Below are 21,746 nucleotides of genomic sequence, written 5' to 3'. Positions count from 1 at the left end.
ATGATCTGATTGAATTAAAGCTACCTCTTTCTGAATGCAATGTACAATACTAATTGATTGAAAGTCCTATAGGAAATAAATGTAAGACCCCTTTATTATCTTAGATCCTTCAAGCATAAGAGGAAAGAGTGGAACCTCTATGACTATAATATCCAACAAACCTGCAGAGTTCAACAGCGAGATGATGTAATTCAGATGAACAGGTAAATACTACCTGATGGGGATTTCAAGCTGGGAGGTGTTGTAAGATGCAGATGATTATAAACAAGGCAAAGTTCAAATAAAACATCTTTGAAGTGGCTCAGACTTGTTGGCAAAGCACAAAAGAAAAAAGGGTGGTTGATGGTGAGATTGATATTTAATACATATGAATAATTAAATGTGGTTTGATTAATCATATCTGAACATCTCAGATTAATAATTCTGTGTCTTGTTTTGTCAACAAAGATTAGATATCAGGTTTTCATTTTTAATAAAAGTAAGGCTGCTTGACATAGTCCTCTGTAATATATGGTGCTAGGAAATTGATTTGCACCTACTATTTTCTGAAGATGAGGCTTTTCCTTCCTTTTTAAACTAGTTGTGGATAGGTGGTGTGGTTTTACAACATTGGAGAGGAAGACTGAAAAACAATCAGCAACACCGCTATTGTACATCTACTGGTGATGGGCTGAACATGACCTGGGGAGCTCATCTATCACAGTTTGGCTGCCAAGGTTCTTAGCTTTGAAATTCCTTGCCTCAACATATTTTCCTCTCTAACTCTCTCTTCTTTAAAATCCTTCTTAAACCTTTAGTAAACTGTTTTATTATCGTCTTATTCGGCTGTGTTTATTTTTGTCTACGAAGTAGCATTTGGTAAAAACATTCCCAACCTTTGTTGGTTAGGGATATTGGTAAAACGAGGTACTCATTGTAGAGGAAAAATATTCCAATTTTACACCTGAGGTTTTAATCAGGGTGAGTCTTCTCAGGAAATAAGACATTGCTTATGCATCAAAACCACCACCTGGGGGATTGATTTGTTATGTTGTATGATGCGGTCAAGGGTGCTTGGGGCCAGGATTTGTACTCCAAATAGTTGGTCAATGTGTAAGGGTGAAGTTCACATACAGCACTATGTGATCACAGGTGTCTGTGACCTGAATTATGTGGGTCACAATAATGTTATTGCTCTTAGAAAGCCTTCACCTCAAACAAAAATGGACCCCCCCTCCTTCACAGAAGGAAACACTTACCCTGCTCACTCTATGTGCAGTGTCAATTATTTTCATGTTTTTTGTGCCCTTGTTATTGGATAATGATGGAAAAATGCAGTCAAGCTTCTCAGAATTAATGACAGGCTCAGCTTCTCAGTCTTGGTGACACTCCCACACTCTTCATATTCCCTTCTGGATTGTCCTCCGTGTCAACCCCATTGACCTTGACCATACCCCTTGTTGATTTTTATGTAGGTCCCCAACTGACTTGCTTTGAATCCCAGGACTGAGGGATTGACTGTTTCCCCCTCCCTGCACTGTTCAAAAATAGAGCCTAATCTTGCGAACTGGTCATGGCTTATAATTGTTGATGCCCTTGACATAGAGTGCTGAGACCACCTGAGTGAAGGCACTGTCCCTTGACTTGACCAAGGATTACCATTCAGACTTTGCGACATGGCTACTTGGTTGAAGCTAACTCTGTACTTTTGCTGCTTATGGAGCTGGCACATGGTACAGATATGAGGTTGAAGAAGCATTGTGCCATACAGCATGTGTCCACCCTTTTGATGAATGACTGATGACAAACTCCTGGCTTTGTGCTAGTGCTGTATAGTAAAGCAAGACAGAAATATCATCAGCAATTAAGTTCTGGCTGAGGCAACAATACAAAAGAAGCCAGGCCAGGCAAGATGAACATGCAGTGAGCATCAAATTAGGTACAAAATGAATGTGTGCCAAGAGACCAAGTGAGGCATTATGAAATATGCCTTGGTCCTAACCATAAACTGGGTGCTTGTGTAGAATTCTTGCAGTTCAAAACTTTGATGGATGATACATTTTTTCTGTCAATGCCAGGAATCTTATTTCTGTAGACCTTACTCATTTTCCCAACTGATTTATTAATGCTTCTGTCATTCAAAGACTGGAGAGAATCTGCCCATTATTTTTCAAATAATAATAAGGGACTTCCCTCTGGTGGTCTGGCTTACATTTAACCGTGTTACATTGACGTTTACGAAGGCTTGCAAATTGGCAACTATGTCTTCCTGTCTTATCAAAAAGTATGGAATCCAAAACAACTTCACTGGCTAGAAAGCATTTTGGAATCCTAATGATTGTATAGTACATTATGTAAATGCATGTTTTTTTTTCTGGATATGAGGTTAATTATAATTAATTAGCTTTTGTATTTCATCCACTGGTTGCACTCCTGGTTCTAAAAAAGCCTATTTTTGTTCAACAAAGGATTTTTGCTTGCATATTGTGGTTAAAGCTGCAATGGCTACTGCCCTGTACTCTTACACCCATCATCAGGAAGTGCTTTGAGAGGCTTGTGATGAGGCATGTTAAGACCCTGCTGCCCCCCCTCACTAGGCACCCTGCAGTTTGCATATCGACTATACCGCTCAACTGATGATGCCATTTCCACCACCCTCCAACTGGCCCTTACCCACCTGGAGAAGAAGGACACCTAAGTCAGAATATTGTTCATAGACTTCAGTTCTACATTTAACACTATCATTCCTCATCACCTGATTGGAAAGCTGAGTCTGCTGGGCCTCAATACCTCCCTGTGTATCTGGATCCTGAACTTCCTGACTGGGAGACCTCAGTCAGTCCAGATTGGGAACTGCATCGCCAACACCATCACACTGAACACAGGGGCCCCTCCGGGCTGTATGCTCAGTCCACTGTTGTTTACCTTGCTGATGCAGGACTGTGCAGCGATGCACAGTTCGAATCACATCATCAGGTTCGCTGCTGATACGACAGTAGCGGGTCCCATTAGCATGAATGACGAGTGAGGAAGTGCATGGCTAACGCTCTGGTGCAGAGCCAACAACCTCTCTCTGAACGTGAACAGGACAAAAGAGATGGCTATTGACTTCAGGAGGGCATGGAGTGGCCAATCTCCTCTGGACATCGATGGCTCCCCCATGGAGATTGTGAAGAGCACCATATCTCACCTGGACCCTCAACACTAGCTCCATAGCCAAGAAAGCCCAGCAGAATCTCTACATTCTGTCCAGGCTGAAGAAAAACCACCTTGCAACCCCCGTCTTTACCACGTTCTGCAGAGCGTTCATTGAGAGTACCCTGAGCTGCTGCATCACTGCCAGGTTTGGGAACTGCACTGTCTCAGATCGTAAGAGCCTACAATGGATAGTGAGGACAGCTGAGATCATTGGGGTCTCTCTTCCCTCCATTACAGACACTTGCACCACACGCTGCATCCGCAAGACTAAGAGCATTGTGGAAGACACCACACACCCCTCACTCAAACTCTTCTCCCTCCTGCCACCTGGCAGAAGATACTGGAGTATTTGGTCTCTCACGGCCAGACTGTGCAAAAGTTCCTTCTCCGAAGCAATCAGGCTCCTTAACGCATTATGATTGGATTTTCCCATCTGAAATTCTTTGCATGACTTTGAATTGCTGCAGAAAAATGTCTATCATTTATCATTCTTCTACTACGTTGTAACTTGCGTGTTTTGCACTCTTATTTAGTTTATGCCGTATATGGAAGTGTAGTTTGTGCTGTCAATGTAGCACCCTGGTCCTGGAGGAACACTGTCTCATTTTTACTGTATCAGTTGAATATGGTAGCAATGACAAATAAAAAGCTACTCTACTCTACTCTATCCTAAAGTTAATTAGTTCTTAATTTTAAGCATTCAGTAACCACTTTAACAAAGAAAATTGTTTTCTTTAATTGGTTTACAAATAAGCAACATGGTAATCTGAGTAGTGATCAACTTACACTGTTTCAACTGCATGCAATATCATTGAGGAATGGTGGTAGACCAGGACCAGAAGGCCTGGTTCAAGTCCACCTGCTCCAGAGGTGTGCAATAACGTTGCTGAGCAGGTTGATTAGAAAATAAGAATCAGCCATGAACATGAGAATCTTGTGGTGCTGTCGGAGTGGCCCTATCTCTGGACTAGGAGGCCTAGGTTCAAGTCCTACCTGGTCCAGAGGTGTGTAATAATATTTCAAAACAGGTTGGTTAGAAATATCTATTAGCTGTATTCATAAGGCTCTTGTAGCATAGTGAAGATCCCTACCTCTGAGCCACAAAGCCTATGTTCAAGTCCCACCTGCCCTGGATGTATGTGTGTCATAACATGTCCAAACAGATTGACTAAAATAACTACCAGCCATGATCGAATAATGGAGCAGACTTGATGAACTGAATGGCCCAATTCTGCTTCTCTGTCTTATGATACACATTATACACTTCACTCCTCAAAATCGTTATAGATCTTGAAGATGTCACAGATATATGTACAATCTCCAATTCCAAAACCTACATGAGATGCATAGGATGTTTGACCTGGCAGATTCCTATAAAATCCACAAATATCTAGATTCACTGATACTGAGTTTGAAGTCGTAGCAGTTGAAGTAAGAGGGAGGAGAGAATTATTGTTTACAATGGAAAGCAATTGTCAAAGAAAATGCAACCCAGAGAATAGCTCATCATTATTTGTGTTTTTTACCAGGAAATATCACAGAGCAGTAGGCCGTGTTACTGGAATTCTATGAACTGTTTTGGCTCCTTATTAAAGGAAAGAGTTACTGGCATTGGAGGCAATCCAGAGAAGGTTCAGTAGGTTGATCTATGGAATGGAGGCTTTTTTTTTAATGGGGAGAGATTGAGTACTCATTGGGTTTAGAAGAATGAAAGACAATCTTATCGAAACACATAAGATACTTTGCAGCTTGACAGAGTAAATGTTCAGAGGTTGTGTACCTTGTGGGAAAGTCAAGTACCGGGGGCATAATCTTAGATGATAGGTTGCCCAGTTGCAGCAGAGTTGGAGAGGAATTTCTCCTGTCAGGTGGTAGTGATTCTGTGGAACTATTTACTGCGAAGGGCTGTAGTTGTTGGATCACTAAAGTATTTGGGGTTGAGGTAGACAGATTTTTACATGGTAATTGAATGAAGGGATATGGAGAAAACACAGGAAAATGGAGTTGAGGATCAGATCAGCCATTATTGTGTATAATAGTAGAGCAGACTTAATGGACTGAATAGCCTACTTCTGTTCCTATGTCTTATCGTCTCAAGTCTCATATGACAATAGTATAAATAGCAGGAAGTCAGCATTTTGAAGTATCTAGCTGCCTCACTGACCTCACCACTTCTCAAGTTTCTGAAGTGGATTTTGCACGAAGAGACAACATAGACAAAGAACCGAGACAATGGCTATACTGAAGTAAATTGCATTCCATCACATAAATTTCCTTTTATTATGATTGACAGGCTAATTAGACACTCCAGCTGATCAAGTCAAAGGCTTGGACCAAGCTGTGGTTTTATTTGCATAAATTCCTTGCACAAAGGGACAGAGGTTACAATCATATGATAAATGCATTTTCCACATATGTCTTTGTATTTAAAATGATAAATGCCATAAGTGTTTTTTTTCAAACATGGGCTGAGAAATTCAAGCAATTAACTTTTTGAACAAATGAGGGACACAGGGACTGATCCTTTTGTTGAATGGAAGCTTGATGCATTCCTTAGGGTTGGGTACTGATTGGTGAGTTTCGGATATCAAATCAGAGAAGAGGAATGAACAATCAGATCCTGATTTGCCAAATGAGCTACCAGTTACAGAACATTCCAGCCAATCAAGAACTATTTCCTTTTATTCTCTTAAAAATGTTGTCAAACAACATGTCTTCCTGTAACTTGAGGATTAACCTGAAGGATCTTTGCATATTTGCCTGGCGACAAATTACGTTAAGCAACATCACAACATCAAAGTGTCCCAGTGATACTTCTATGGTACAACTGAGATATCTCTCTCAATGATTCAGATGTTTGGAACTAAAAACAAGCACTCAGTTTACATTGAAAACAGATATTTTATTGAATTTTCCCTGGCAACAGACTAATCTGAACTTCTAGCTTCTGATTTATGTGCATTTAACTGTTGATCCCTTGTTTGCAAATTCTACCTGTGCAGAAATGCAAGTTAGAACAAACCAACATCAACAAAAATCCATCTTCTATATACAGTAAATGAAGTGAGGGATTAAATTCCATTCAATTACAAGTGGAAGTCAGCATGCAGCCCATTATATCTGTGGTGACATGTACATGAAACATTCAATTTTATTCAATGGTTAGATTCTAATGACCTGAAGATATGTCAGGATATCCAGGCAAAGGCTGGAGTTCAAAGACATCTGGATGGGTATATACATAAGAAGGGTTTAGAGTGATTTGTGCCAAGTGCTCACAAATGCAACGAGTTTAGGTTAGGATATCTGGTCAGCATGGACGAGTTGAAACGGAGGGACTGTTTCCCTGCAATACATCTCTATGACTCAATGACTCTATGTAAAGAATGTGTCTTTTCTTATAAACTGCTTTTCATGACTAAGGACAAAGTGCTTTCCAAAAAACGAAGTATTTTGAATTGTATTCATTACCGGAATGCAGGAAGAATGCCGCACATTTTACTGACAATTTGGAATATCTGAAAGTACTTTAAAGCACTATTAGGATACTGTGGTTATAAGTGGCAGCTGATGATGGGTTTCCTATCTTCAAAGAGTTAATGAAATATTTTTTCTACGTTGTTTTCAGTGGCCTGGAATTAGCACATAAACTGATGATACTTTAGTATCTCCATTTAATTCAGTTTCCTTCTCTTTCAGACCTGTCTTGCTTGTTGTTAAAGAGGGTCCTTCCTCTATCTCACCTTCTTCAAGAAAAGACATTATGTCCAGTTGAAGAATTAGGCCTCATTCAGGCCCACTCACCTTCTTAAGACATGGGAAATTACATTGGACAGGGATCTTTCAAATGTCTATCACAGATTTAGCAGAATCGGTGCAGCATGAGTAAATTAAGATTTCAGGTGTGGTAGATGTAGCATACTTGTGAGGTCTAAATTAATTCAGATCCATAGTCCTTTACACAAGCAGGCTTTCGACAAGTCAGGTCTCAATTTATTGTTGTCAAGTTAATGGAGATTGATTGTAATAACTAATCAAGAAACAATATTATCATTTAATCGTACAATCACCAGACTGATAGAAACTGATTTGAATGGATTGTTTGTCTTCTGATTTTTATTCTAAAATCCCCTCCCACAATGCATAAACAGCATTTATGATAATTTCTTCCTCAGCTCTTCCATTGAATTTAAAGCAAGAAATTGGGAGAATTCCTGCAAAGTTCTCTCCTATTGTTCTTTTAGCAGAATTTTATCTAATTACACGTATGGTAATTTTAAGAGTCTTCAGCCATTTAAGTTGGTACAGTGCATGGTTTCTTCTGGATTGATGAATAAGCTCCAATCACAAATATTGTCCACACTCAAAGGTTTCTCACAATTTGCTCATTTGATCAACACTGTGTGGAGTTTGCACATTCTCCCTGTGTCTGCGTGGGTTTCCTCTGGGTGCTCTGGTTTCCTCCCACAGTTCAAAAATGTGCAGGTTAGTTGAATTGGCCATGCTAAATTGTCTGTGGTGTTAGGCGTAGGGGAATGGGTCTGGGTGGGTTGCACTTCGGCAGGTCGGTGTGGACTTGTTGGGCTGAAGGGCCTGTTTCCACACTGTAGGGAAAGTAATCTAATCATATTCTTATGGGTGGCATGGTGGCACAGTGGTTAGCACTGCTGCCTCACAGCACCAGAGACCTGGGTTCAATTCCCACCTCAGGCGACTGACTGTGTGGAGTTTGCACATTCTCCCCGTGTCTGTGTGGGTTTCCTCCAGGTGCTCCGGTTTTCTCCCACAGTCCAAAAATGTGCAGGTTAGGTGAATTGGCCATGCTAAATTGCCCATAGTGTTAGGTGAAGGGGTAAATGTAGGGGAATGGGTCTGGGTGCGTTGCGCTTCAGCGGGTCGGTGTGGACTTGTTGGGGCGAAGGGCCTATTTCCACACTGTGAGTAATCTAATCTAAAAAAACTCGTCTAATATACAATCTGGATTTTGATTAATCCAAAATATTACAAACAAGTTAGGTTCAATGGTGAACAGTATGCTGTCACAAATTGTGGGAGGAACTTAGTGTTGGTGAAGTATAAACAAGATTTTTTACCTTTTATCAGAGGCATCTCAGAAAAATTAACGATGTTCTTTCTCCTGTTGTGAATTGTGCAATGAAGCTTGAATTGGTGGTGATGGGAAATAAAGCACCGTAAAAGATTGATGTGTTCCGCTTGATGTCAAAAGTTGAAAACATTATTCTAAGCCTGTATGCATAGAAATAAAGAAAAGAAATTGCCAGAGGCTCAATAAAGGGTACAGAAGCCACACCTTTAGTTCTGAAATGTGAAGTTAATTCAGAAATCTCCACTAATTATTCATAGAAAATCACAACCTGCATTCTTCTGACACGATCATTCTTTAGCAAATAGTTCATACTATTACAAATGCTATGGAGCGCAAATGCTTCCCTTCTGAGAATGTTACTTGATGTTACAGCAAACTATGATTTTTTTTGTCAAACTTTCCCATTTTAATCTTTAAAAAATCCTTGGATTTCGGAAAAATCCCAGACGATTTGAAAACTATGAATCTATTATTCTCACTCAAAAAGGGAGACAAGGAACAAATGACCGAAGGCAAATTAGTTTAACTTTGGGAAATGCTAGAATCTATTATAATGAAGTGATAGCAGAGTATTTAAAAATGCATAATGCAATCAGAATTCTTTGAGAAGGTAATGAACAGGATAGATAAGAGAGAACAAGGGGATGTAATATAATTTGATTTCCAAATAAACAAATTTGATACGTTACTGCGTATAAGGCTACAGAAGGCTACAGGTTCTGAATTTAATACATTAGTATATTTAGGGGATTGATTAACTAATCAACGACAGAGAATTGGGATGAGGGAGCATTTTTAAGATGGAAACATGTAACCAATGGAGTGCCTTAGGGATCAATGCCTTAGCCTCAATTATTTGCAATATATAATAATGACTAAGATAAGGAAAATGACTGTAGTTAAGTTAGCAAATAATACAAAAGTAAATGGAAAGGCAAGCAGAATCTACAGAAGAAGACTAACTGATGAAATGAGCAGTGGGTAAGATCTTGCAGTTGAACTTTAATATGGGAAAATGTGAGGTGATGCACTGTGGCAGGAAGAACAGAGGAGATGGATATTATTTAGTGGAGAAAGACTGCTGAAAACCAATACACTGAACAGGACCTAAGTTAGGACAATACTGACACTGCCCTTTCACCCCCTCAATTGCTTATCTTGAGTAATTGTCCACATCAGCCCCCAGAATGCTAGAGTCTTCCCACTTCACTCCTGCATGCCTCCAATCCAATTTTTATTCGTCCTCAGAAACTCTATTCCAAATGTTCATGTTCCTGACCCACTTCACAGCTCCTCTCATGACTCACTTAACCTTGCTAGTCCTGAGGCTCCATGCAGGAGTCCATTCTTCTGCTCCCCTCCTTTGTGACATGGAGTTGAACAAGAACCTTACACACAGTTGCTTTGAGCTAACATGTTCATGATACATTTAAACAATTGTGGAATTACCATGTGCCACTGACTTTTTCGGGGAGGTAGGACTTTATTGAAAACTGTTTCAGGTTATTGGGTATTCATGGCAGGGATATATATTACAGGTATAAATCAATGACAGGCTAACTCAATTTGTGACATGCCATAAGTACACCACGTCCTTTATCATTACATCGCTACTCGCCACCAGGAAATCATAACTTTGCACCTTTCATAAACATATCACCTTGCACGCCACATTTTCTATGCTCGTAAACTCTGTAAAGCTCCTAACAGTGTGTGTGACAGCAGTTTACTAGGATTGCTCAGGCACAGCCTTGTGTAATTGGCAATAATTCTTTGGTAAATGGGTTACAGTCCTCTTTCAGGATGACAGTACTCATGCATGTACCACTAAGCCTGCTATTACCTCTCAGTCAAACAGCTCTAAGCACTGCCAATGCTATGATAGTCAAGGAGGAGGGTGGGAGAACACAGCAAGCTGGACAGCATCAGAAGGTGGAAGAGTCTATGTTTTGAGTGTAACCCTTTTCAGGACTGGGGCTGGGTGTAAGGGGAGTTGCAGATAAGGGGGATAGGGCGTAGGGTGGTGAGGTGGGGATAGGTGAAGACAGGTAGCGGGTAAGAACTGTTTGGTCAATGGGAGGAAAGAATCCAGTAGATCGCTGAGAAGAATGGAAGGGAGGGGGAGGGTTTGGGAAGAGAGTCAGGGGATGGGAAGGTAGGTTATTTGAAATTGGAGAACTCAATGTTGAGTGATCCAGGCTGTAGGCTGCCCAGAAAATGAGGTGTTGTTTGTCTAATTTGCAGTTTGGTTCTTTGTGGCAGTGGAAGACGCCAAGGATGCACATGTCAGAAAGGAAGTATGAAGAGGAATTAAAATGGGTGGTGTCTGTAAGGTCAGAGTGAGGTCATACCTGGCTGCGAGGCTTGGTGAAATGTTCCTTTAGTTTACGTTTTGTCTCCCCGATGTAGGGAGCTCACTTCAGGAGCACTGGATACAGTAAACTAAGTTGGATGAGAGGCAGGTGAACCTCTGTCTCACCTGGAAGGACTGTTTGGGGCCTTTGATGGAAGTGAGGCGGCTGGTGTGCCGACAGATCTTGCATCTTTTCCGGTTGCAGGGGAAGGTATCTGAGGGTTCAGGGGGTTGTGGGGAGGGTGGCGCAAACCAAGGATTGGTGAAGGGAATGGTCCTTGTGGAAGGCAGAGAGGGGTGGGAGGGGAAGATGTGCTTCATGGTGGGATCTAGTTGGAGTTGGCGGAAGTGTTTTAGGATGATGCGGAGATTGGTGGGATGGTAGGTGAGGACAAGGGGGACTCTGTCTTTATTGCATTTAGAGTTGGGGGGGTATAGGACAGCAGAATGGGGAATGGAGGTGGTGCAGTGGAGAGTTATCTGGATGATAGAGGGGGGGAAAGCACGTTGTTTGAAGTAAGTGGACATCTGGGATGCTTGAGAGTGGAAAGTCTCCTTGTCTGAGCAGATGTGGCAGAGGCAGAGAAATAGGGAGAACAGGATGGAGTTCTTGCAGGATATTAGGTGGGAGGAGGAGTATTCCAGGTAGTTGTGAGAGTCTGTGGGTTTGTAGTAAATGTCTGTCTGGAGATTGTCGCCGGACATGGAAATGGAGAGGTCAAAAAAGGGGAGGGAGGTGTCTGAGATGGACTAAGTGAATTTGAGGGTGGGGTGGAAGTAATGGAGGTCGATGGACTATTCCAGTTCAGCCTGGGTGCAGAACGCTGCACCAATGCAGTCATCGATATAATGGCAGAAGACTGGGGCCACAGTGTTTGTGTAGGTATTGAAGAGGGACTGTTCGATGTGGCCAACAAAGAGGCAGGTGTAGCTGGAGCTCATCTGAGTGCCTATGGCCATCCCCTGGGTTTGGAGGAAATGAGAGGAGTTAAAGGAAAAGTTATTAAGAGTGAGAACTAGTTTGACAAGGTGGAGGAGGGCATTGTTGGAGGGGACTGGATGGATCTGATTGAGAGGAAGAAGCTGAGGGCCTGAAATCCTTGTGGGGTCTGTGAGGCTATATCATCCAGATCTTGGTCCTCAAGATGGAAACCTACATGAGATTATCCAGCAAGATCATCTGCAGTCTCTTCCAATGAAAATCATCAGCATCACCTCTGTTTCTATCACCATAGATGCGGTCAGACCTCGAATTTTCTTCAGCACTTTCTGTTTATCATCCCAATGCCTGTTACTTGTACTTCATGTCCCTCTGATGCTGCAGCCCAAGGCATTCCAAGGCAATACATTCCAAGGCTTTCTGCTTAGAGCCCTTCAAACAACTCCTTCGAACTTCTTGGAAAATTCCAAGAAATCTCTTCTGAATTTAGAAATTTTTGAATAATCCTCCAACAATACAGTAGACAGGAGCAAAAGTACATCAAGAGCTCTTCACTTGGAAATCATATGCTGATTCATTTAGATGGCATTATTAGGGGTGCCAGGTGTTCCACTGTACAGCTGAGCATGTTAAGAAAGCCTGTTATCAGGACATTCTAAGTCCAAAATTGCATCAACTTAATGTTAAGATGTGGAACAGTGTCACAATCTGTCCCCTCTACATACTTCGTATATGTGCATGGTCGACCACATGTGCACCCTTGTAAGTTTGGTGATCTACGTGAGCTGCATTGGAAATGTTGAAAACTTATCAGTTACCATTTTCAGCACGGCTGGGCTCCCATGGCACTAATACTAACAGCATCATGGTGCCCAGTTTTGAAACTTCTGATTCTTCCTGGCACACAATGTTTATCCTTAGCCTAATCACTGCATTAGTCTATGTTATTAATTTCTCTCTTTAGATTTGTACATTTTTCACAAGAAGCCTCATTTTTCATTTTTAAACCCTAAGTTGTTTCTGATATACTGGAGACTGGCTCCAACCAGTTCAGCTACTTTAGTATCTCAGGTCTTTTTTATCCAGATAGTGGAATGATTGTTTGGCTCTAATGGGCAAGGGCTATCCTCTTTTTCCTTGCTAATGATTTGCCCATTACCCTCGGCCTCAGAAAATAAATGCAGTGAGACTTTTACAAGTGATAAAGCAGATTACTGATATCACTCAGAGAAGAGGCATTGCTCTAAAGAGGCTTTGCAAAATATTGCAAAACACTAGGAATTGTTATAGTATGCTGAGTTATTTGTTATTGCATTCTGTTGAAATATCTTTCTTTAATCTGAACACTGTGCTTCTGATTGGTGATACTTTGTGCACTCTCAGGCTTGCCCCAGTGCTATCTATAGTAAAATTAGAGGTGTTTGACTGGAGGCTTTTGTTATGATCTTCTTGAGGCAGCATTCCTCTTAGGTCAGCTCTGAAAGGTGAACACCTCTCTATTAATACTGCCAAGGCCACATGGTGCAGCGTCATTTAACTAAGCAAGCAAGAATGGGCAGCATGAAGACTGAGATGGACCATCAGGAGCTTCTATTGCCCAATCTCCTGACATTCTATATGTTTGAATCTGATTTTTTTGCCATGAATCAGAGGTAGGGCAGACTTTATAGTGGCTTTGGATACAAGATACATTGGGACCTGGTACCCCTAAAATATCAGAAATCATTCATTATTACTGACTCCAACCAATCTTCTAAGACCCTACGCTTTAGAGGCTTCCTAACTGAGATATGGTTCTTGCTTTGTTTTTCATCCAGTGACAAAATTACTCTGGTTAGATCTGTGAATACTTTTGACTAAAGTGATGCTGAGAGCAAACTCATTTCTTTGGGGCCCTCTGCCAGAAATTCCAAATTGTTCACATGTCTGGCACAATACTTCTTTGTGCACATATAGATGCTGTTTGAAGGAATTGGCTACTGTTATTTCCAGTGATATGTTTGCAATACTCCTCCGAAGCCACCATTGTTCCATTTGGTGTAAGTAAATTTATATTCTCCTGCTGTAGTAATTCTTTGTCCCAAATGTGTGTTATTTTTCCTCCACATATCATAAATCATATACATGATGACATGACTGCACAATTTATAATGGGGTCAACACAATTGTAGGCTCGAAGTCCTACTATACTGCACAGCCAGAAAATTTGCAAAATTAGTTAAAATTATACAGAAATCAAGCAAAAATTAAATGCTAATATTCTATGCTATGCACATGAATGAGTGATGGACAACCTTCTTGAATTGTAGTTTATATTAGCAGCTTGGACTGGTTGCAGCAATTACTACTTCTAAGCATAAGTAAATAGGACCAAAGGAGTTAAAAAAAACTAAAAAGGCAAAATAAATAGTTTTTTACTTGAATGCTTATAGTATTCAAAATAAAATAAATGAATTCGTAGCATAATTAAAGTGGGTATCATTGTATAACCATTACAGAGAAATGGTTACAAGTAGATCAAAGTTTAGGAAACTAAATATTCAAAGAAACAGGATTTTTTGAAAGGACAGATAGGAAGAAAAGAATAGTTGGTTAGCATTTAGTATGAAATTGAATAAATGTGATAACAAGAAATGATCTTGGATTGGAAGCATGGGTTGATGTAAGAAAGAGAAAGGGGAAGAAGACACTGGTATGATTAGTCTATAGATCCCCAAATAGTAGCAATATACAGTGGTGACCCCGGAATCCGAACACCCTATTGTTCGAACAACTCGGAATCTGAACAATTATTTCGAGAAAATTTTGTCCTAAAATCCGAACACATTTTCAGAATCCGAACACCATGTACTGTTCAGGTCGCACATTGTTTGTTCAGTTCGTCCCTGGAAGTAGTCGTGAAAGCATCTCTCGTGTGTCCATCACTAGTTTACCTCGTGTTTTCACCTTGATTTGTGCTGGTTTTTAAAATTATCACCCTTGTACATTCACCATGGCACTCAAGAAGAGCAGTGAAGCAGAGTAAGAGGAAGTCCATGAGAACAACAATTGGGTTGAAGAAAGAACTTATCGCTAAGCATGAAAGCGGTATGCATGTGTCTGATCTCGCTGCCATGTTTGAGATGCCGAAATTGACCGTGTGTACGATTCTGAAAAATAAGGAAGTAATAAAAGCAGCTGATGTGGCAAAAGGTGTTATGACTCTGACCTCTAAGAGATTGAAGTTTATAAAGGAGCTGGAAAAACTCCTCTTAGTGTGGATAAACGAAAACAGTTGGTTGGTGATCCCATCTCTGAGGGCATAATTTGTGAGAAAGCCAGGCTTCTGTATGCTGACCTTAAAAAAGACCTGTCTGGAAGTAGTGCTGATAGTGATGAGTTTAAGGCTAGAAGGGGGTGGTTTGAAAACTTTAAGAAGACAACTGGGATCCATAGTGTTGTTATGCATGGAGAGGCTGCTCGTTCGAATGTGGATGCACTGGCAAAGTTTGTGAAGAAATTTAGTGAGTTTGTGAACACTGAGGGGTATGTGGCACAACAGGTGTTCAATTGTGATGAGACAGGTCTCTTCTGGAAAAAGATGCCAAGGAGGACTTATATAACTAAGGAAGAGAAGTCTTTACCAGGCCATAAGCCAATGAAAGACAGGCTTACTCTCTTGTTGTGTGGTAATGCTAGTGGAGACTGCAAGATAAAGCCTTTGCTTGTGTACCACTCAGAGAATCCACGTGTGTTCAAAAAGAACAATGTTATGAAGAGCAATGAAGAGCAAGCTTAATGTTATGTGGAGGACAAACATGAAAGCATGGGTTACCAGGCAGTTCTTCATTGAGTGGATTCATGAGGAGTTTGGCCCTTCTGTGAAGGCTTGAGGAAAAGAAACTACCCCTGAAGGCTCTTCTTGTGATGGACAACAATCCTGCTCATCCTCCATGCTTGGAAGAAGATTTGGTGGGCAAATATAGCTTCATCAAGGTGAAGTTCTTGCTCTGAAAATGTGTTGCTGGAAAAGCGCAGCAGGTCAGGCAGCAGAAGAATTGACGTTTCAGGCATGAGCCCTTCTTTCCTGAAGAAGGGCTTATGCCCGAAACGTCGATTCTCCTGTTCTTTGGATGCTGCCTGACCTGCTGCGCTTTTCCAGCAACACATTTTCAGCTCTGATCTCCAGCATCTGCAGTCCTCACTTTCTCCTTGAAGTTCTTGCTCCCCAATACCACTCCTCTCATCCAGCCCATGGACCAGCAAGTTATCTCAAATTTCAAAAAACTGTACACCAAGGCTATATTCCAGAGATGCTTTGAGGTGACAAATGAGACCGAACTGATCCTCAGTGACTTTTGGAAAGATCATTATAATTTCCTCCATTGCTTAAGAATCATAGACAAAGCATGGAGGGAAGTGTCTCTGAAGACAATGATCTCTGCCTGGCAGAAACTCTGGCCTGAATGTGTTGCAGGGAGAGACTTTGAAGGCTCTGAAGAACTGCCTGTTGTGGATGTTATTGTATCTCCATGGGCTTGGAGATGAGTGAAGAGGATGTGGATGAGTTAGTGGAGGATCCCAAGAACTTCAGCAGCTCCACAAGACGCAGCAAGAAGAAATAGCAGAGGAAATTTCTTCAGAGGAGGAAGAGGGAGCTGGTAGGAACATTTCCAGTGCTGAAATTAAGGAACTATGCTGCCCGTGGTTTAAAACACAGGCCATTGTTGAAAAGTGGCATCCTAACAAGGCAGTGGTCAACAGGAGCATAAGCATGTTCAATGACAATGTGATTGACCACTTCAGAAAAATTCAGAAAAGTCGCCAACACCAGACAATTTTTGAAAGGTGGTTCTCTATAGAAAGCCAGTCCAGTGAGCCCCAGCCCTCTACAAGTGGTCTTAGTGTTACGACAATGAAGAGACAAAGAGAGCAAACAGCAGAAGCCTAGTTACCTGATGTTATTATGGAAGGTGACTCACCTTCCAAGCAGTAAACCCTCTTCCTCCTTCCTCCTCTCCAGCTTCCACATGCACCACTAGCACTCCTCACTAAGGTAAATGAAGTTATTTTCATGTTAGTACATTTATTTCTTATTTTTATTATTATTACTTGATATTTAGGTCATTTACTCATCTTATTTTACCTTAACCATGTGAATTTGCAGTTAAAACTGTCTTGGAAATGTTTTTTATTGGGTCCAGAAATGGATTAATTCACTTTCCATTATTTCCTATGGGGAAAATAGTTTCAGAATCCGAACAGCCTCCTGGAACGAATTAAATTCAGATTCCGAGGCACTACTGTAGTGGGACAGAGAATAAATCAGAAAATAATGAGGCCATATCTCAAACGCAGTACATTAATCATGTATGACTTTAAACTTCATACAGATTTGGACAGTCAGATTGGCAGAAGTAGGCAGGAGGAAGAATTGCCTTGGACCTGACAGATGCATTCTAGAATACTAAATTAAGTAGACACAGAGACAATAGATGCACAGGTATCTTCCAAGAATCCTTAGATTCTGGAAAAGTCAGAGACATTGGAAAACTGTCAGTGTAACAATTTTATTTAAAATAGAAAGATGAAAATTAGGAAATTGGAGGCTAGTTAGCTTATAATGTGTTGTGTTATTGGGAAAATATTAGAGCATATTATAAAGGATGTGCTAGCAGAGTACTTAGAAATGCATAATATGAATAAGTAGTATCGTCATAACTTCATGAAAAGGAAATCATGCCTGTAAAATGTATTAGAATCTTTGAGATGACTTTCAGGATAGATAGAAGGGAAGCAATGAATGTAATATATTTGTATTTTAAGAAGATGTTTGATCAGGTGCCATATGTTAGGCTACTAATAAGGTAAGAACTCATGGTAGTGGAATTGCATATTAGCTTGGTTAGTGGATTAGCGAATTAATAGAGAATAGGGAATTGGGGTAAGTGGGCATTTTCAGGATCGAAACCCGTAACTTGAGAAGTGCTACACAGATGAATGGGGGAGGGATGCTACAATTATTTACAACATATCTTTATGATTTGGATAATAGAAGTAAATGTACTACAACCAAATTTGTTGATGACACAAAAATAGATGGAAAGGCAAATGGTGAGGATGACACAAAGAGTTTGCAGAGGCATATAGACAGCTTGAACTGTGAGAGCTAAAAATCACCAATACTCAACAGAAAAGTCAGCACAGTTGTTCTGACAACAATCAGACTTTATTGACAATAATAATACTGCATGCAGTTTTGGCTAAAACTTGCAAGAGAGATGCTTCTCATAGCTCACTGAGTCTCTCGCAAGTTTCACGCTTACAGAGAGAAAGGCAGGAATCTTTATACTTAAAACCCATCTATAGCTATCAATAGTTATCACTAGATGTTCATCGTTCATTAGGCTGGTACATTGAATTATGGTCTATGTTATTATTTTCAACGTTCATCATATTGACTTCCCAAAACCTTGTGTCACCCTTGTCATCCCATAACCTTGTGTTTGTTGGGGGCTTAGAGGATTTTGTGAAAGGTCCTTATTTAGGCTTTAGTTAGTATTTCAAAGTATGTATGGAGCCGATTAATCAAGCTCTGACAAGGTTAAAGAATTTACGTGGACTTAGCCTGCGTCACGTCCTGTTGAGGTTAGTAATGCTTTTGACCTTTGCCATAGTCTTAACTTGTATTGTGTTACAACCCAGGATTGGCCAGTTTTCCCATCATACAATAGCCATTTCACACAAGTCCACAATCCCCCCCTTTTGTCATATCATGACAATCAGTTATACAGGTATATTAATAATTCGGTTCAAAATACATTGGCACAAGCAAACAAGCAATCCCAATCCTATTAGCAATTGTAATATCCGTAAAAATGTCTTAAAGATCCAATCAAACATTCCGTGACACAATCAGCTGAACCACCACTGTGGGTTATAATCATGGAATTCCCTGCCATTCTTCTGTGTTTGATCAGCATGTCGCTTAATATAGTCCACCATGTTGGTGATATTCTCAGAGGCATCTGGAATGTAAGTTCAGCACTCGTGACCTACAGATAATCAAAAATCTGCCAATTTTGTAATGCTATCATCTGGACAGCCACCAGCTCAGCTGAGACCTCAGCCAGTGCTTGTCCGGTTGCACTGGCTTCTATAGCTGTCTCTTTTGACAGGTGTTCCAGTGCTGAGGCCATGTAAAACATGGCCTATTTCATACAGTGGAAAGGACATCATGAAGAACTGGTCTGTTCTAGTAATTGTTCTTTTGGCTCGTGGATGATAGTGCTTAAGGGAGGTCAGGTGATGTATGTAGGGCACAACATAACCCAGATAGCAGGATCCTATTGTGGTAGGAAGCCATGGGTACACTTCAGTGTTGCATATAAAATAAGTGCCATTATAAGCTGTAAAATCATTAGCCAATGTCATCCAAAGTTGTAGGGTGGAATAGGCCCATGGACTATTAGAAGTTATATTCCATCCTCTGGACCAGTTACAGTTAAACATCCCATTATCAGTCATGTTTACTATAGGGCCTTCCCAGTCAAATGTAAGATTACACCTGCTTGTCCCATCAATTTTCCTTTTCCTGACTTTCTAAAGCATAAGGAATGTGTAGTGTTTTTGGAATGGACTGTGGGAAAATGTGAAGTTCCGCACTTTGACAGGAGGAATAGAGAAGCTGAATACTATTTAGTGGAGAAAGACTGTAGAAACTATAGAACAGAAGGATTTGGATGTCTTCATGCACGAATCACAAAAATCTACTACCTATGTTCAGCAGGTAGTAGGGAAGGCAATTGGAATAATAGCCTTTGTTTTGAAAATGGAATATAAAAGTAGGGAGAACTAGCTAAAACTGGACAAGGCACTAATCAGTCTACAGCTGGAATACTGTGAACAGTTTTAGGCCCTTATCTGAGGAAAGATATATTGGTATTGGAGATGATCTAGAGAAGTCTCAATGGACTGATACCAAGTATGGAGGGATTATCTTAGGAGGATAAATTGTGTAGGTTAGCCCTGTATCCATTGGAATTTCAGAGAATGAGAGGTGACCTTATTGGAAAATACAAGAATCTTAGGGGCTTGACAGTGTAGATGCAGAAAGGTTGTTTCCCATTATGGGAGAACCTAGGACAGATTACACAATTTCTGAATAAGGGATTACACTTGTAAGACAGAAATGTGAAGGAATATCTTGTCTTCAAGAGTACTTGCCAACTTTACTGCAGAGGGTTGTTGTGGCTGTGTCGTTCAGTATATTCAAGTCTGAGATAGACAGATTTGTAATCAGCAAGGGTATCATAGGTTGTAAGGAAATAGAAGAGAAGTGCGAATGGGAGTGATCAGATCAGCCATGTTCTCATTGAATGATAGAGCAGATTCGATGGATTGAATGGCCTACCTCTGTTCCTACTTCATATGGTATGTTTACGGTATATTCTATCCATTAAATCCTATGTAATATATGATATTCTCATATATTAAAATGATATTTTTAGAGGAAGTTGTAAATCACTACTTTACAAACAGTGATTTTGAAGTGAATTTTGACATGACTAATCCAGCTGGTAATTTTCCACTTTACTCTTCTGTCTGTGAAAGTGTAAGAGATTTTCCAAGTGATGGATGATTCACAATTTAAGTTTGGCATTTTTACAACTTATTTCTGCTTTGATACAAATACGTCTTGCATGTGCACAAGTTACTACAAAATGAAGGTACAAGATAGTGCTTGCATCTAACAGAATTTGCTGCAGGCTACTGAAATCAGTTTAACTCTCCAGCTGTGCAGAAATGAGGGGAAAGCTGTATTACCTCGCTGTGAGTGGTCTTACTCTTCTTATTCCAAGTAGCATCCTTGATTTGAAGATTGACAAACTATGGCTTATGCTCTGAATTTATTACGGATATAGTGAAGACCTAAATCCCAGGTTCACCTTAACTTGGCAAGGAATTGAACCCCATGTTGTTGGTATTATTGAGAACCACACATTAACTATCTAGTCAACTGAATTAACTGGCCGCCACTGTCTCATCACTTAAAATTTTTATGGAAAGCAAAAAATAGATCAAAATTCTAGTGACCTAGCATCAGTGAACTGCAGTTTTGATTTGTCCATTACTCAATGGAGTACCCAATGCTAATTGTTTTGGTTTGGGATGAGTGTTGAACTGCAATTATGGAAAAGGAAGATAAGAAAATTATAGATTACACCGTCGATTGCATGCTACTGTCCACAAGAGCCCACACTAACCTCAGCAGCATAGAAGCCACAATGGCAGCTCAGTATTTGATTACATCAGTCCAAAGCTATCCGTATTGATCTGAATCCAGTTCATTATGATTCCCAATCAGGTGCTCGATGACAATGTTGTGTGTAGTAAATTGCCAGTTATTTCCAGCTCTACATATCCATTTCTGAATCTAATGCCATGATAATGAAGAAGATAATCAGGAGGAAGATGATGACAGACTAGAAAACATCTATATATCCTCCTTGCCCCTCAGTTCCAGCCCTATCAAGCGTACCTCTTGAATCAACCATTTCTACAGCAATAGGTACCAGCTAGAGATAATTTCATGTTTTAGATCACAGGCAGAAGAAGAAAAGATTGCAAATTATAATTTCACGGCGAGCTAATGGCTGAAATTTTCCAAAAGTTAGCAAAGTGTAAATTTGTGGAAATTTCTCTGCTTGAGCACTATGAACAGCAATTCTCTGCTGCTCATTATAATGAGTCTACAACATGCCCTCTACAGTGTCATGGATGTGCAATCTTGAAGTACTCATTACTGCCAAACCTTGTATAATTCTGCCACCAGTGCCATATTTAAACTTCATCTGCAAGACAGGTTAATTGCTACCACCACAAACAGGCTTTTATAGTACAGCTAGTGAGAGGGAAATGAAAAGAAAAACTTCAGAGATTGCATCAGTCGCTTGGGTGTCCCTACATTGGAGATAGAATCTCACTTTCAGAAATGTATTGCCAGTTTACATTGCCACCTGTCTGACTGACTGTGGAATGTACAATGTCTCTCTGATGCACGTCTGCACCACAGCTGCAGCTAGAAAAATCAAGGGACACAGGCTATCCACCTTTAGTAATACTAGGAGACAGTGAGGTCTGCAGATGCTGGAGATCAGAGTTGAGAGTATGTTGCTGGAAAAGCACAG

Source organism: Hemiscyllium ocellatum, chromosome 16 (genome assembly GCF_020745735.1).
Source record: "Hemiscyllium ocellatum isolate sHemOce1 chromosome 16, sHemOce1.pat.X.cur, whole genome shotgun sequence".
NCBI classification, from domain to species: Eukaryota; Metazoa; Chordata; class Chondrichthyes; order Orectolobiformes; family Hemiscylliidae; genus Hemiscyllium; species Hemiscyllium ocellatum.
This window is presented reverse-complemented; position numbering follows the sequence as displayed.